Below are 16,403 nucleotides of genomic sequence, written 5' to 3' on the forward strand. Positions count from 1 at the left end.
TTTATATATTTATAAATTATATTTATATTTATACGAATTATATTTATATTTATTAGTAAAAAGGTTATTGTATTTATTAATGTATACGTGCGTGCCACAAAGGGAAGAGTTTTCTAGTATTATATTTTATCAATTTTGAACTCGCTACAACATATAACGCAAGAAAAAGATTAGCATAATTTTTCCTTTCTGAAATTTTAATTTAATATAGTTGTAATTATATGAATTCCTAATTAAGAAATAAAGCAATGGTTGAATAAATAAGAATGCGTTTATGTATAATGAAACAAAATATATATTTTTATTAACATTTTGCTCTAAATTTGCCATTTTTTAATGTGTAACAAAAAAAAACATATTAAAGTTGATGCAAAAGCTAGCTTTGATACTTAAACTGTTAACTTTAGCACTTAAATGTTTAAACTAATGTGCTTTAAATTAATTTATTGATCTGTTACTTCCTCCATCTCAATTGTCTCAATTAAATATATTTTTTACTATTTAATATTTGCACGTGAGACAAATTAAATCTTTCTGTGTATGCGTGCACCCAAAGAATAATAATATAACATTGCAGTTAATACGGTGATAATAATTAATAAAATAATTATACTAGCAAGTCAAAATACCGTTTAAAAATTGATACCTAATTATCTAAAGAAAGAAGCCAATATATGTTTGATGTTGGATGTGTACTGTGAAGTAGATAAGTAATACTGCTAAATGGTACATGATCGGTATTCGGCTAACAAAACTGCCAGAACTGTGCCAGTGTCATTCATCAATGTTTTGACTGCCGACAAGGGATCAACATCGGGCCATATTTCTTATACGTTGGCAAACTCCAGTTGGGTTGCGCCATCGGATTCGTCTCAAAAACTATAAAAAATGATGTTTATTGCATTTTTCCTGAATCCCGACAGCAAAAACGGGTCTTTCACGTAACACTCTTTTTTGGAGAGACGTTTTTTTTACTATTTATGAATATGTAATTGATAATTTATGCATAAGACGCGAAGTGATTGTAAATATCCTGTAACCGCTTTATACATGGTACGCGCAGCTTTTCCACGACGAAGTTACTACATATTTATGATAGAGTTAAAACTCACGTTTAAGTCGTACGTAGGTAAGCCGCTCATCAACTTCTGAGAAGTGTCGTAATTGCGAAGATTTATTTGTTAGAGTGATTAGCACTTGGCAGTTGTACAACAACGACGCCTCGGATGCTTTACCGCTTTAGAATTGCCTTATTATAGTCATAATATAATACAAATGCATCTATAGTTATATATTCAATGAATGACTTGTGTATATTTTACGAATAAAATTGTACATATTTATGCGTAGATTTACTGGAAAGAAAGATTTCTCAAAACAATTAAGAACTTCGCTGATTCAGCAGATCTATAGCCGTAATATGCAGACCGTCACTTGTCCACGTTAAAGTAGCAAAGTTTTACAGTTGAATAAAATTAGCGATTCTAATTAATCATATTTATTAAAGCGCAGCCTTATTAATGCAGCAAGATAGTTTTCTGTGAAAATTAATCGAACTGTGCATTAAAATTTTTGCTACTTTAATGACAAAAACTTGTTTTATTAACAATTTTTATTGTAGCAAAGAGTTAATTGCTCTAACAATTCAGTAATTGTTTTCAGTCATTATTTCTTGTTGAACTATCAAAAATTTCCTTCTGTTATAGATCTGTAAAACTCGCGCAGCAAGCTATAGCTTTGCTGAATCACCTAATTCGTTTTTCGCCGTGTCGTAATAAATCGTAGAAAAATTATTGATAAAAATATTCTTATCATATCACACAGTCGACGTTGTGTGATCGCACGGGTTATCCAATTGGCCAGTTCGATTATTGTATATATCGCACTTAATGTGCACTTAACGACAGTTATATTTGATTTGTATAACTCAACATTATATAAATAAATGGACTATGCGAAAAATTCGTCGTGTCCCTCTACCGCTAACGTCTCGTCAATTCTATTCGCTTGCAAGGTAAGTGCATGTTTACATCCTCCATTGATACCGAATAAAATTGATAATTCATGAGCGTATTGATAATAGATTTGTTAACTGAAACTTATTGCATATTTCATAGAAAACAATGTTATCTCCCCACCCTTTGTGCCGCACATCTCTCGCAAGGCGGTTCTTAAAGAGACCAGAACCAGTTTAAAAAGCGGTGCGTGCATAATTCGCGATCGGTCCCGAATCGTCAGGCCTGTCTCCCGGTTTTCAGCCGCCCCCGCGAACTCGTCGTTGATCACGGGCCCGTCGTCAGGAGACAGTGCACGGCCGGCGGGGGGTTCGGCGGGCCCCGAAGAGCCGACAATCGGGCGCGCAGTGACAACGAGCAATCAGCCTGCCGTATATCTACGAGTCCTGTCGCCACGCATTTGTGCCCCATTGTGTCGACGAAGTAGGTGGTCGTTCTTTCCTCCTCTTCCTCTTCTCTCTGTCTCTGTCTCTCTTTCGCTGCCTGGCCTTCAGGATCTTGTACATCACAAAAGTACCACCGCACAACGATTCGCCCTTACCGGTTTCTAACTTTAACCCTTCGTATCTCATTGAGCAAGCACATGTTTACGGATATGTCGTAGATGTGAGATTTTAGTACGCCTGGCTTATTTAGTGAAACATTTATATCACGGATTCGTGCTTCTTTATATTTATAGTTGTCATTGTAACGGTAATAACGAAGTCTATTTTTGGCAAATTTAAAATCTTTAAACATACTGATCGAAAGGAGAGAGAAGATAGAGGAAGAAAATCATATTCAATGTTATATCTTAGTTCTTTGAAACAGAATTTCCATTTTACACAAATGGGAAACACGTTACATATTTTAAGAAGCATGCTTCAAGTATTTTTCTGAATTACAATTATATAATTGAAAACGAATTAATAATTATTTCTTCTTACGTCTCCTTTAATTATTTTGACCATCGCCGAAATTCACATGAGGTTTATTTTACGTAGCTCGGATGACAGAGGAATATACCAAAATTTGGTATTTGAAAGACCAAACCCTGTCTTGTACGATACTTTTTCTGGACCTCACGTATCGTTTGCCTGCCTCCCGTGTAATTCGCTATTCAATGATACCCGCCCATATTCCAACCCCCGGTACGGGGTTGCTTCAAGAGCGGCTCCTTTGAACTCGGCCTGCCTTTCTCTCGTCGCAAATCCTACGAAATATCTTCCCCCAATCTGTTGCTTCAAAATTACCCTGACCCCAATAGCGATGTGGTAGGTCAAGGACTGGTACAAAAAAAAAAAACAGCGTGGTCACGTATTTTCGTGAGAACTTTCATTGTAAAACACAATGCTAACGTGTGACATTCAGGACGCTTTAACAATAAACTTTTTATTCGGAATAATTTGTAATCTTTCAAACGAAATAAAAATAAGATGTTTGTAAAATAAATTGGCGCCAGTTCCTTTTGCGAGAAATAATTTGTTTTTTGAAGAAATTAATTTAAAATTTCTTTTTCAAAGTAATTAAATAAAATGTGATAATTAATTAAAAACGTTGCAGTGAAGACTGATTTTATCGCAAAAGATGCACGTCACAAGTGATGAATCTATTCTCCGACAATTTATTATAAACAGCTGCATTTTCCTTTTTTGTCGAATGTTCTTTTTTTTACTTTATTATTTATTACAGTTTTCAGGCCCATTTTTACTCTTCGCTGCGTTTTCCAACACGGTAACCAGAGCAGATGTATCGGCAACTGCAAAGCTGATAAGTGTGACGACCTCCCAGACTCAAACCGCACCCTCACGATGGAAGTCTGAGGGTGTCCTGACGGCCAATCCGTGCGTGCGCGTGCATTGCGTGACTTCGGCCTGTATGCGCCGCGATGCATATCCGAGACATAAATTTTTCACAATATAAAGTTGCTTTATAAGCGACATAAAACTGCTAATGCGATTTTCCCCCAATACATTCTGGACAACATATTATAAATTTCTATACAATTACCGGCAATTATTACTTATAATTACCAGTATTACCTAACGTTTCGAATATCCTGTGCAGCTCTGTTAAGCAAAGAGGACAAAGTGGCAAAACAAAATGCTTCTGACACCATGAGCACTGCTTCTCAGGCATAATTGCTCTCGTTAATTGTCTTGAAGGTAATACAACGGCATTGCGGAAATTCCACGCAGAAGCTAATCGTTCGATGATGCAAAATCCTTTCACTCTGCCATAACTGTTTTATGTCATTGCCTAAAGCGTTTTCCAACGCACAACGTCTTGATAATTTCTAAAACTGATCATTTCACTCCAGTCATTAAACGTAATCGCTGGAACGTGCAGCATAATAATGGTTTACAATAAAAACATATTTCCTGTTTTTAAGACGTTGATCAATTAAAAAAGGATTGCATTCATTATGCATGTTATAGGCTGGTATATTCCTAGTTTTTATATTTATGACTGTCTTAAGTACTGATTTAAGATGTCATCAAAACGAAACCGTATAACATCTTAAAAGGTTACACTAAAGTATTAAAAAATTTACCTAGATGCAGATTTGAAATTGTCAGGCTATCAATAAAAATAATTATATTGGATGCTCAAATTAGTTGTTGAAATGTTAAAATTTTTTGCAGCATTACTCATCATACTTGGACACCCATTATAATTATTTTGATGATGGTTCAACAAAATTATTTTCAGATTTTGTATACAGCTAAATATTTTTAAATATTTCAGCAAAATCGTTCTTTCCATGTATGTACCTAAAATGGTCTTGAAATAAGAATCGACTATAAACATCATACACTAAAAAAAAATGTTTTGTTGTAACAACAAATAATTTGGTTAAACTGTATCAAACAAAATTTTTTAATATAAGCAAATATTTTTTTATAATACACATTTCGCAGAAGCAATTAAATTTTTTATATAAAACAAAATGTTTAATTGTTAAAACAAATGCTTCAAACAGCTTTCGTTAATGACACTAATTTTTTTCTCCTGTAGATTGCTATATAATTTAAAAAATGTGAAGACTTTTCTTTACGTCGCGTCGTTTAATACAATTTCTGGGCCCAGCTGTTTGTCATTTTCGGATTTTTTTTTTATCAGTTCGTCATTACATTTTTGTTTGTTTGTTTCTTTTTTTTTAATTTACGTTTTTATTTCACGCAAACGAAATACCGATTATTGTCGGAGAGGAAATGAGATGGGACAAGCGAAAAACACACAGAACCAGTTCACGCGGACATGATGGCTGCTCCCCCTTAATGGCAATGCAGCCCCCCGTGCGGTGCATCGTCGGCCCTTTTCAACCAATGGGATTGCCCGCCGCGTTTCGAACAATGGTGCGACCGAATAGATTAATCAAACTTAACCGAGCCAATGAAAGCCGTGCAAATCCCGCGTGGGGGATGCGTGCATGCGTACGTGCATACGTGCGTGCCGCCCGTTCGTGCGACCGTAAGCGAACAGCAGTTGCACGCTCGCCCATTTCGCATCCTAGCGAAGTCATGACGGGGAGAGCTATGAGAATACATCGTGATGCCGCGCCGGCATCATGGTGTTGCGAATTTAACGACGATCTCGAATCGCCGCACCGCGGCGCTCGGAAAGGACACCTCTGATACGCGAGCACCCTTGCCCCGATCCGCCGTCGAGGCCGTCACTTACGGCACACACGAGATACTTTTCAATGATGGCTGTTGCTGATGCATCTCATTGTGCGATCGCTGCGTTGGAGCTGGTTTATTAATTCTCTCTGCCGGTGGCGACTGCACCGTTCGCATACTGTATTACTGTATACTGATTACTGAACGGAATCGTACAGCAAACAACACTTAATAATAAGCAGCGAGAGAGAAGTGAGCATTGGTTCACCCCTTCTCTCTTGTGAACCAACCGCGCGACCGGTTTCGATGTTCCGCAATATATACTTTCGATTTATTTTCATTATTTCTTGAAGCACCTAATTAGCACTCAATTTTAAAATACTTTAAAGTTAATTTTGCGATAGTGGGGTGGGGCTAGCTTAATAGGAGTCATTAGTTCTCCATCGTGCAATGTCTAGAGTAGAGGTGTCTAATATTATAAGAGTTTAAAAAACAATATCGCTTGTTTTTTGATAGTATCAGATTCCTGAAATTGCGAGAGATCATCAAATTCACTAATAACAACAAAATAAGAGACGTTTGGCCAAGGCTTGATCGCCGAGGCGCGTTTCAACGTATTTCGAAATGGCGCCGAGAGGACACGTGAAGATCAAAGAGTATTAAAGGGGGGAGTTTTTCGGGGGGCGGCTGCTGCTGTTGCTGCTGCTGTAACCAGGGCTTTGATGAATGAACCAGGGCTTCATGCTGCCTCGGTCGGCGTTACCTACACGGCAGCTGGCCACGCTGCGTTGATTGGTCGCGCATCACGCCGCGTTTATGGATCTTTTGCAAAGCGATCAGCGTATACGCGTCTCTAAGGTCCCCTAACCAGGACCCCCGTAGATCCGCGTTGTTCTCGCGCGGGGTACCAAGGTGTGTGCCCCCTCGTCGCGAGCAGCCATGGCTGCGTTTGGCGAACGCCATGTCCGATGAAACGATGTTTATCCCCGAACCCATGATATTACTATTATAATTGTGCTATTATTGTTGCTTGTTTTGATTGTAATCAATACGAATATCGGGAGAATAAAAAGATAATATTTCCAAATCACAAAAAAATATCCGAATTCATAATATTACTATTATAATTAGACGTTACTATCGTTGCTTGATTGGATTACAATCAATAAGAATATTGAAAACAAGAAGAAACGTTGCGAGTAAAAAGATAATGTTTCAAAATATTGTTAATAATTAATAACGATAACTTTGGAATTGAATGCAAATTATATGGATATCGCATTTGACATGGTTGCAACAATTGTCAAGTTGTGCAACTTCAATTTTAACAATCAGCCAAATTTTTTTCACTCTTTCAAATATTCACGGCTCAATCGTGAAAGAAGTATCTCATGTAGCGAATCCTAGCACATACTTTGACTGCTCCAAAGATTCTCGGTTATTTTCTGATCCTGATCAGGCGCGACGCTGCTGAGGAACATGGGGAATCGGAGAGGGTTCCCAAGTCTTTTGAGCAGAACTAAGTTCGTAACGCGTGATGACATGCTTACTTACGCCAGTTGACGCCGATGCTTTTACGCTTTTCGGCCGGCGACCTGCGACGGAGAATTTGATTAGGTCAATTATGCGGCGCCGATCGGATCTTCACGTGAAATTAGATTGGCCACGTCGGTTATTACGCCACAAACGGCCTTTTTATCTAACTGCGGCCACTTGGGGCGTTCCATCGCACGCTCGATCTCTATCTCTAGGCTTATGAGCCGATGCTAATTTAATTCGCGTTTAAAGCAATATCGCTACCATTGATAATCGAGTAGAACAACATGTCAATCTAATGCATACATAGCAATTCGGATTTTGACACTTGAATAAGAAATTGAGTGTCTTTATTGGTACAAGTATCTTTATTAGTATACCGTTGTTGATTTATAAGTATATTATTTTAAAAAAAGAATAAATTAATTAACGGAGAAATTTTATATATTTTTAAATTGATATTTTTTAAATACACAAACATAAATATGTATTTGTATGTAAATACTTTCGATTAATTTGTTTCTTTATTATTTTATACAACGAAATCTGAAATTCTCGAATATCGTTTCTCCTTCGTCTTCGCTTTTGCTTTCGGCTTTTGGAAGCTTATTTTCGCACGATCGTAACCCATGTCACCCTAATTTCGACAAGTATCATATCTAATCTTTTGTTACAAAAGGTGCCGCGTTATATCCAATCTCCTTTCCACAAAAGTGGATCTCCTGCCGAAGAAGTGTTATTCCATGGGCAAAATAAGCCAAAGATGAGTGTGATGTTTTTACGCATCAATTCTCGCGATCCTTGCTTTGTTCGCGAAATTCTTCAAACCTTTTCGAATTTTCTGGCATTTCGTTACCGCCAACACTAGGCCCAGATCAAAAAGGACTGTCAAGTAGTACAATGTTTTGATGGAATTTCTCCTTCATCGCGATAATATCCTTCAGATTTCCATTCGTGTATGCTTGTTGACAGTTTGCCGGATTTTAGGTGACTCTTATGTCCTTCTTGGTGGTCTGAAGATTGAGGGATACGTCAAAGGATATATGTCAAAGGCGACACTTTAATTTTCGTTTTATAAGTATTCTGCCTAATTCGCGATTACAACGGATTATTTCTAGAGGTTTAAAATATTAGAAATTCTCTTTTAAGCAAATTCAATTTTTATATAACAAATTAAAAAGCAACACATTTTAAAAACATTGCAAACAGTTATCAAAAATATATTACAAAAATTAATCCAAACTGGAAACTCGGAATTTAAGCTTCATTAATTTATCGGAAGATTCGACGTTGGTGGTCGTGGAAGGAAACGGTAATAATTTGTAAATGTAATTTAGTCATAGTGAAAAATTATGTAAGCCGTGCATTTTAGACGGTCTCAGTTGCGGACATTCCATAAGACAGGCGTCGTATTGTTTTAATTATTACGGAAAGTGCTACCTTTCTTTGTTTGGTATTCTTCTCGCATCTTTTTCGGTGGAGCAACCGCATTGTCGACAAAAGTCTATGGTGTCAAGATCCAACAATCTGTAACGAAAGCGTTACAGTCTTGCCTCGCAGCATCGTCGGTCGGTTAAAGACCGAGTCAAAAGAGAGAGCCTGGCCCCTCTTCCCTCTGCCTCCCCTGTCTTCGTTCCCAAACCCGATGCGTACGAATCGAGCGTACAAATATGATTTAAGCGTGCAGGAGCCGAGGGTTGAAAAAGCGGTCCTGACCGAGGCTACGGCGCACTTTTCAGCCCCTGAAAACGAAGCTCGCCCGAGAACGAGAGGACCACCCTGCCTCGACGTGTACGCGCGAACTACGTGAAAGCCCTGTGCACGCACGAGGGTAGACACGCGCAAATTAAGGTGTGTTAGCGTTCTTTACTTGGTGTAAGTGCGTGCGAGAAAAATCCGTGGCGGAGAGCGTCCATGGCTAAACGCTGACACGGTAACATCGCGCGTTTGTTGCTTTAGTTAGGGTAGTTAAAACGGTCCAACTGGATTAGTTTCGTTTGGTTATGGCGATGATATAGACGTGGACACGGGGAATTCGACATTCCTCGTTAAGCGTTCGCGCGTGGATCGACGGGCTGATCCGTTGAATGCGCTGATCCATCGTGATATGCCTGTTTAGATCGCGCGGGGTGGCTGCTTTCGGTAATAATTTGACAAGACGATTTATCTCTCCTTACGGAGTAATGAGAACAAGTAAATCTGTCTTTATAAAATAACGTCAAGCTTACTTGTCCTTTAATTACTTCAATCAAATAAATAGAACATGTAGATTTGTTTAAAACGTCTATTTTTAGAGCTTAATAATTATGAGTGGAGAAAAAAATTTATATGTTTGAACAGATTTTTTTACAAGTTACTGAATTCTAAAACAAGGATATTTTTTATTGAAGGATAATTTCGCAATTTTTAACACGTTGTATATTCAAAACACTGCAAACGTGTTAAAAATATTTGCATAAATTGCAGAAATATCTGTGACAAATCTGTTTTTCTCGCTAGAAAGAATTATCTTTCGGTACATGTTATTCTTAACAAGATCAGTTGGCAAAATACCTAAACAGTTTAAGAAGGAAACGCGATTATTGGGTTAGTGTCAGATTAACGGCTTATCCAAGACTTGTTAGACCCGAGCCTTGTATCCAGCGATGCTAGAAATTGTTCCGAGATCTCAGACGGAGAAAGAATTGACAAACCGCATTTAAACAAATCAGCCAATCGATTGGTCCGTTCTAGATCTCAAAGCGATTTTTATCATTATGAACACACAAGGCTTTAGAGGGATACGTTATATATTACTGGGAGATAAGATTGTTGGGAGTAGATCATCCTTGCTTTGACTAACTCTTTTATTATGGAATTTCTTATGTTATTTTAGTTAAGTTGAATGTCCTAGTATTTTTAAAAATATTTTTTTTTATTTTTATTTCTATCTTTATTTTTATTTTTATCACCTAACACTAGAAAGTAGGAGTGTTCCCCAAGTGTCATTTTATCCTTGTCTAACATTTAGTAAACGATAAAGATCTTCTTAAATCTATAATTTTTATTATGGGTTAAATAATAATAATATAAAATTATTCTACTCAAAATGATAGCCGAAACTTATTTGTTTAATATTTTTCAGTAAAAAAAGTTTCCTTAGGTTGCCTCCAATTTCTACCTTTACGTCTTTTCTCCAAATTTTTATCCCATTGGCAATTAAATTTTAGGCAATTAGATTTCAGGAAAGATCAATTGCGGCCAAAGATTTTTGATTAGGACCCGAGTTACAAGGATAAAACCAAAAAATGCGTGAGAAATCTGGGACGTTTGACAACTCTCGAGATCCTCTTGCGATTTTCCCTCGAGTACTCAGACGGTTATGAGATCGCGGTGTCCTATATCCCGCGCGATTCCCTCGACAGATCTCTTCGATCATCGGCGTTCGGTACCCACGGGAAGTCCCAGAAGAGCGTCGTTCACGATGGGACCATTCTCAAGTCGTTCGAATCGGATCCCGGATTCGCAACGGACCACCAGCACCAGCTGCCGGGGTCACCAAGAGAAATCATCGTCGGCGGCGACGGGGCCTCTCACGGGCTCCCGGTAGGGAGGACACGGCGAATAATCGATAAATAGGACGAAGTCGCGAGCGAGCGACACCGGGCCGCGTCCAATCCGTGTTCACGCAGCAAGCGGACTGTGACGAAATCCGAAACTCCGGGACCACGATGGATTCCGCCGCCGCGCCGCGCGGGGCCCTTTTTACGTCCGTGTTCTACGTTATGTGGTCAAAGAGATCGACTTGGCTCGTGTACATAAAGGATCAGGGAGCCGCTGGATGAACGCGAGAGCGCGGAAGCGGGACACGAGTCGTCTCGATGCGGGTGGCGGCTCTGTCTGATCGGATGTATAATTCTGTAGATTCTTCAGCTTAACGTCTCTTTCGAAAAAAGGAAAAATAAATTACAAGGAATAAAATACAGGCGTAGAACGGAAGTGGAGTCAAGTTGTTTCTAAGACGATAAAGAATAAAATGAAACAAAACTGGGGATGAAAAATGATTCTCCCATACGTCCATGGAATGAGATATATAAAAGCGTAAAGTTTAACGATGGAATACGATTAATATACGAAAAAAAAAACGATTTTGCTAAAACGTCTAAAAATTTCGCATATATAGAATTTAAACTCAAAATATCAAGTAAGTAGAATAATCTTTTATACAATAAATTCAGAAAATATAAGTTAATTTAATTGCAAATTAATTAATCTGTTTTACATAAAATAAATAATTTTATATAAAATTTTCTCCGTAATAATTATATTTAGATTTATGTTATATATTATCTAAAAAATTTAATTACAGAGATGAAGAAATACTTGGAATAAGTAATTAAAATTGAAAACTCTGTAAAGTTTAGTCTTTCTAATTCTTATTAAAAATAATTTTCAAGATTTATTATAATAAATTATTATTTAAATTTATTAATTTATATTTATTAATCTAATATTAATTTATAAATTAATTATAAATTAATAATAAATTAATTTCTAAATTAATAAATCTTGAAAATTATTTTTAATAGAAATTGGAAAAAGTGAACTTTACGGAGTTTTTCAACTTTAAACACTTATTCTTAATCTTTTTCCATTTTAGTAATTCAATTTTTCAGATAATATATAAATATGATAATTAATATCCTCGATTTGAATCCGCTGGTATCGTCATACGCGTAATTAGAAAATTATAGATTGCTGGCAGCGACCTAGATCCGAGCCAAATCCCGTTTACACTGCAAATCCAAGAGTATAAAATATGTAGTTACTTTTTACGCATTTGCATTTTTTATTTTTTACGCATTAAATTTAATTAACGTGTGTACTTGTGTTGAACGCTTAGTCGTGTATCAATATTAAATTACATGTCCAAGAATATAAAAAATTATGCGCATACAAGTGCGTAAAAAGCGACTACAAAATTTTATATACAAAATACACACTTGTATTTGCAATCTAGTGTCGTCTCTGAGACCGAGTCGAGCGCTACGAGATAATAGTTACGATATAGTTAGGAAACGGCAGTAAGCATGAGTATCGTCGATCGTTTTACATTATCGCTGTCCAAAATCTTGGACCGACGAGACGCGCGACACGAGTGCGTCGCGAGCGATACGAGTAAATAAACAAGTACCTAAATGATGACCTCTCTCTCTGGTCGCGCTGCCCCTCGCCGACCAAGCCTCTGCTGCTTCTCTCGTAGTCCTTCGCAGCGCTGCTTCTCCATAGCACTCATTGTGAGACGCGTGCGCTTATTATCGAGAAAACGCAGCGAATACACGCAATTTGAGGAGCGCTTCGCTGCGCTGCGTCCGCTCCGTGGCGTTCCGTTGGCGGGAAAGAGCGTCGGTAGCGGATGACGTCACGTCGGCAAGTTCACTGCGATTTATCGCTTGACGCACGTCGAGTCGCTCGATGATCGAAAGTCGAAAATCGGAGCGAACTTGCCGACGTGACGTCATCCGCTATCGACGCTCTTTCCCGCCAACGGAACGCCACGGAGCGGACGCAGCGCAGCGAAGCGCTCTCAAAATCGCGCGTATTCGCTGCGTTTCGGTAATAAAATAAGCGCGCGCGCCCGATTGAGAGTGCTATGGAGAAGCAGCGCTGCGAAGGATTACGGGAGAAGGAGCAGCAGAGGCTTGGTCAGCGCGTCGGGCGGCGCAAACGGGGAGAGGGGTAAGTAACCTATCATTCGTTCACTTACTCGCGCGGTATTAATCGTTCGCGACGCACTTTCATCACGTGACTCGTCGATCGTTTATATATCACCGCAGTCCAAGATTTAGGATTTTGGGCTTGCAATTGAATGTATCGATATTCTGCCGTCTCCCAACCACATCAACGTATTTGTCTCGTAGAGCACGCGACTCGATCTCGAGGATACTACATTGTGTGTTTTTGTTTGTAAAATTATGTTGTTACTCCTCACGCATTTATGCGCATGTATTTTTTCATATGCTTAGACGCGTAATTTAATATTGATACACGTCTAAGCATGTAAAAAGTACAAAAGAGTGCACGCATAGATTCAATTTAATGCATAAAAAATACAAACGCGTAAAGAGTGACTGCACGTCTTGCACACTTGTGGATCTGCAGTGTGCTCGATCGCACGTATAATTCGCGTTCGATTTTAATGAGAACGCATTCGCATCGCCGCCGCTTGCGAAACGGAGCCCCGGACAGACGCTGCCGAGCGCCGCGTGAGCGGCGAGATTTAATCGGCGCGATTCGAGTAAAGCGAGAAACGATCGATTACATCGTCGGGCGCGCGCTGCCTCGCGCGGCAATATCGGCTGGATATCGACCGAAACGCACGACCGGGCACAAAGGCGCCGCTCGCCATCGCCGCTGGAAAAGGCAGCGCGTAAAGCCGCAACGCGGTATTACACGGAGGAAACGACTCGCGATGCCTCCCTCGCAAATGCATACGTCCGCTCGTAAAGGCAGTATCCGCATAGTTCTGGAAGACCGAGGAGAAATACAAGAGGGACATAAAAGAGATGAGAAGTCATCAACTTCTGCAAAGACTTCGAGAGTGTAAAAACATTGGTCACGATCACTGTCTCACCAATTTCTTTTTCGCCGCACAGATTTCTGCGGAGCAACAGAAAATTACATGTCACTCAACGTTTCTTTTGAACGCGGTAGCTTGTAAGATAGCTGCTACTTATTCGCGGAAAATAATACGTTCTTTTTCTTTTTTTGTTATACATCGAACGGATAGTGTTGCTTGCGTATTTTTGCACAAAGTGAAAACAAAGGAAAAGGCGCAGAAAAGGAAATGTTGATTCTCCAGAAGTCACTTGGGCAACTTAAGGATATGTTAGACCTAAGGTTCGTGTAAAGTAATTAAATAAAATTTGGAAAGGCGTTTAATATTAACATTTAAAATAAACTATATACATGTGAATGTTGTAGGAAGAAAATTATATTTTTCTTCAATAGCACATTTAATACAATTAAGTATTCAAGATGATTTATACAAAATTTTATTGTCTGTTGGGTTATTTTGTAAATAGATAAATAAATTTGGTTATTTTACAAAACTGATCTCTGCATCGCGATGAAATTTTATATGAATCATCTTGTGTGTGTGAATATTTAAAATACTTAACTAAAAAAATTTAATTTCTTTATTATTTTTATTTCATTATTAATTATATTTTCATTAGAACGCATGTCTGCTTCTTATTAAAATCATTTTTTATTCATATAGAAAATTGTTACCAAATGTCTTCTACTTTACTTTCAAATGCAATGTAAAGCCATCTGCAATTTTTTCATAATTTTTTTAAGGTTTCTAGAAATATCCTATACATCCTTAATCCTGGGACTTTTACCGTAATGTTCAGGTCGTACTCTTACGCTCCGTTACGCCTCGTCGCTTTTGCAATTAGCCGTCTTTCTTCACGTCCATTCTTTTCCATCATTAGAATTTCGTGATTACGCTGTCGCAATTGCTCGAACAAATATTCATCACGGAGATAGAAATTCTGCTAACTGCCTCTCTTAATAGTTCTGTATAATTGACATTCATTCGGTTAAATGTCTTACTAACGTCTTTCATGCAGCAACGTTATTTTCGTTTAACTGAGAAATCATTGGTTCTTCTTTAACACAAGATTCGACAGTTTTGTCCTGCAAATTTTCTTTTCTTTGAACAACTACAATCACTCTAATTAATTGAAATTGTATACAATTTTTTCAAATAAACAATAGAAATACTTCCTAAAAATGTTAAAATAAAAATTATTAAAAAATTTTTTTATAGTTGTAAAAGTAATAAAAATTAATTGAGAAATGTTGTGACCCAAGGTATATTGAAAACGTGCTGAAAAACATGTACAGAATGTTAATCCTCCGTGATTTAATCGGGGATTTAAAAACCCAAGTGAATTTTCAATTTTGAATTATTCTGTCTTAAATTCGGACATCTACAAAAAAAATCGTAAAAAATGTTTTGGGTTGAATAATTATGAAATCATTCTCTAGAATGTTGGAAGAATGCATTACAAATTATTTTAAGTCCAAAAATTCTTTCAAAGACACCAGTGATTCGGTTGAACTAAGAAAGCAGCAAAAAAAAAACGTCGGACCACGGAGGATTAATTAAGGTAGAAGAATAAGAAGAAATTTAGAACGTTTCTACAGTTGGAAACGTTTACAACGTATCGAATGGAAGAGCGACGATTTTAAAGTCTCGTAATCTCTAGTCGACGTTTCATTTCCATGAGATATTGTCGTAACAATGCAGAACCATTCTAATAAAATATGCAGGGATTTCTTCGCCAACAATCGAAAGGACGAGCTTATTTTTCCCATCGTCCATTCAGTTTGCCAACAGTTTTGCGGCGCAACCCCCATCAAGCCCCTCCCCGGATTCCCCGACGTGTTCATCACTTCCGAGAGCTATCGAAGGACCCAGACGAAGCGACGGCTCCTCGTTTCCGCCGACAACTAAGCGATCCCCGATCGCGGCCGCTTTCGCACAACTCATCCTTAACGTGTTCCTCGCCGAGACATTAAAGTCACGAACGAACGCTCGGAGCGGCTAAGCAGACTGCACCGCGTTGTCGTCCCCTCGGGTTCCCCTCGAATCTCGGAGCCACTACGAAGGTGTAAGAAGAGGAGGCGGTGATGGCGGAGGTGGCGGAGGTGGCGGAGGAGCAGAAGGAAGACGGTCGAGGAAGAGAAGAAGAAACTTCTTGGAGGAGCCCTCGAGGCCTCGCAATTTTTCAGTGGGATTTATTTAGAGCATCATTCTAAGGCTTTACGACCACCTGGCCGAGCCAGTCGTCTTCCTTCGCCCTGGCACTTCCACCTCGTTCCGTCCCACTCGACACTCTCGTTCGGACCCGACGAGAACGCGAGAAAGGATTGCGCGGGAGAGACGAGCGAGCGCTCGTTCACTCGCTCGTTCGTCTCGGCCCGTCTTTTCTCGTCTCGTCCGGTCTCGTCTTGACGCGGAGAGAGAGAGAGGGCACAGCTCAGCTAATTATTTTATTCTCACGCCGGGCCCGTCAGACTGCGCGTGCCTTTCATTAGACTGCCTCCGGTCCCCGTCCAACCGCACCCTCGGGCCACTGATCGTTTAGTGGATTACTTCGTTTCGGTACGCGCGACAAACATCGCCGCCTCCGAGTCCCGGTACTCCGAAAGCTCATGGCAATTAGGATAAATAACAATGCCGATCTCAGTAGACATC

The sequence above is a fragment of the Solenopsis invicta genome, chromosome 9 (genome assembly GCF_016802725.1).
Source record: "Solenopsis invicta isolate M01_SB chromosome 9, UNIL_Sinv_3.0, whole genome shotgun sequence".
NCBI lineage: Eukaryota > Metazoa > Arthropoda > Insecta > Hymenoptera > Formicidae > Solenopsis > Solenopsis invicta.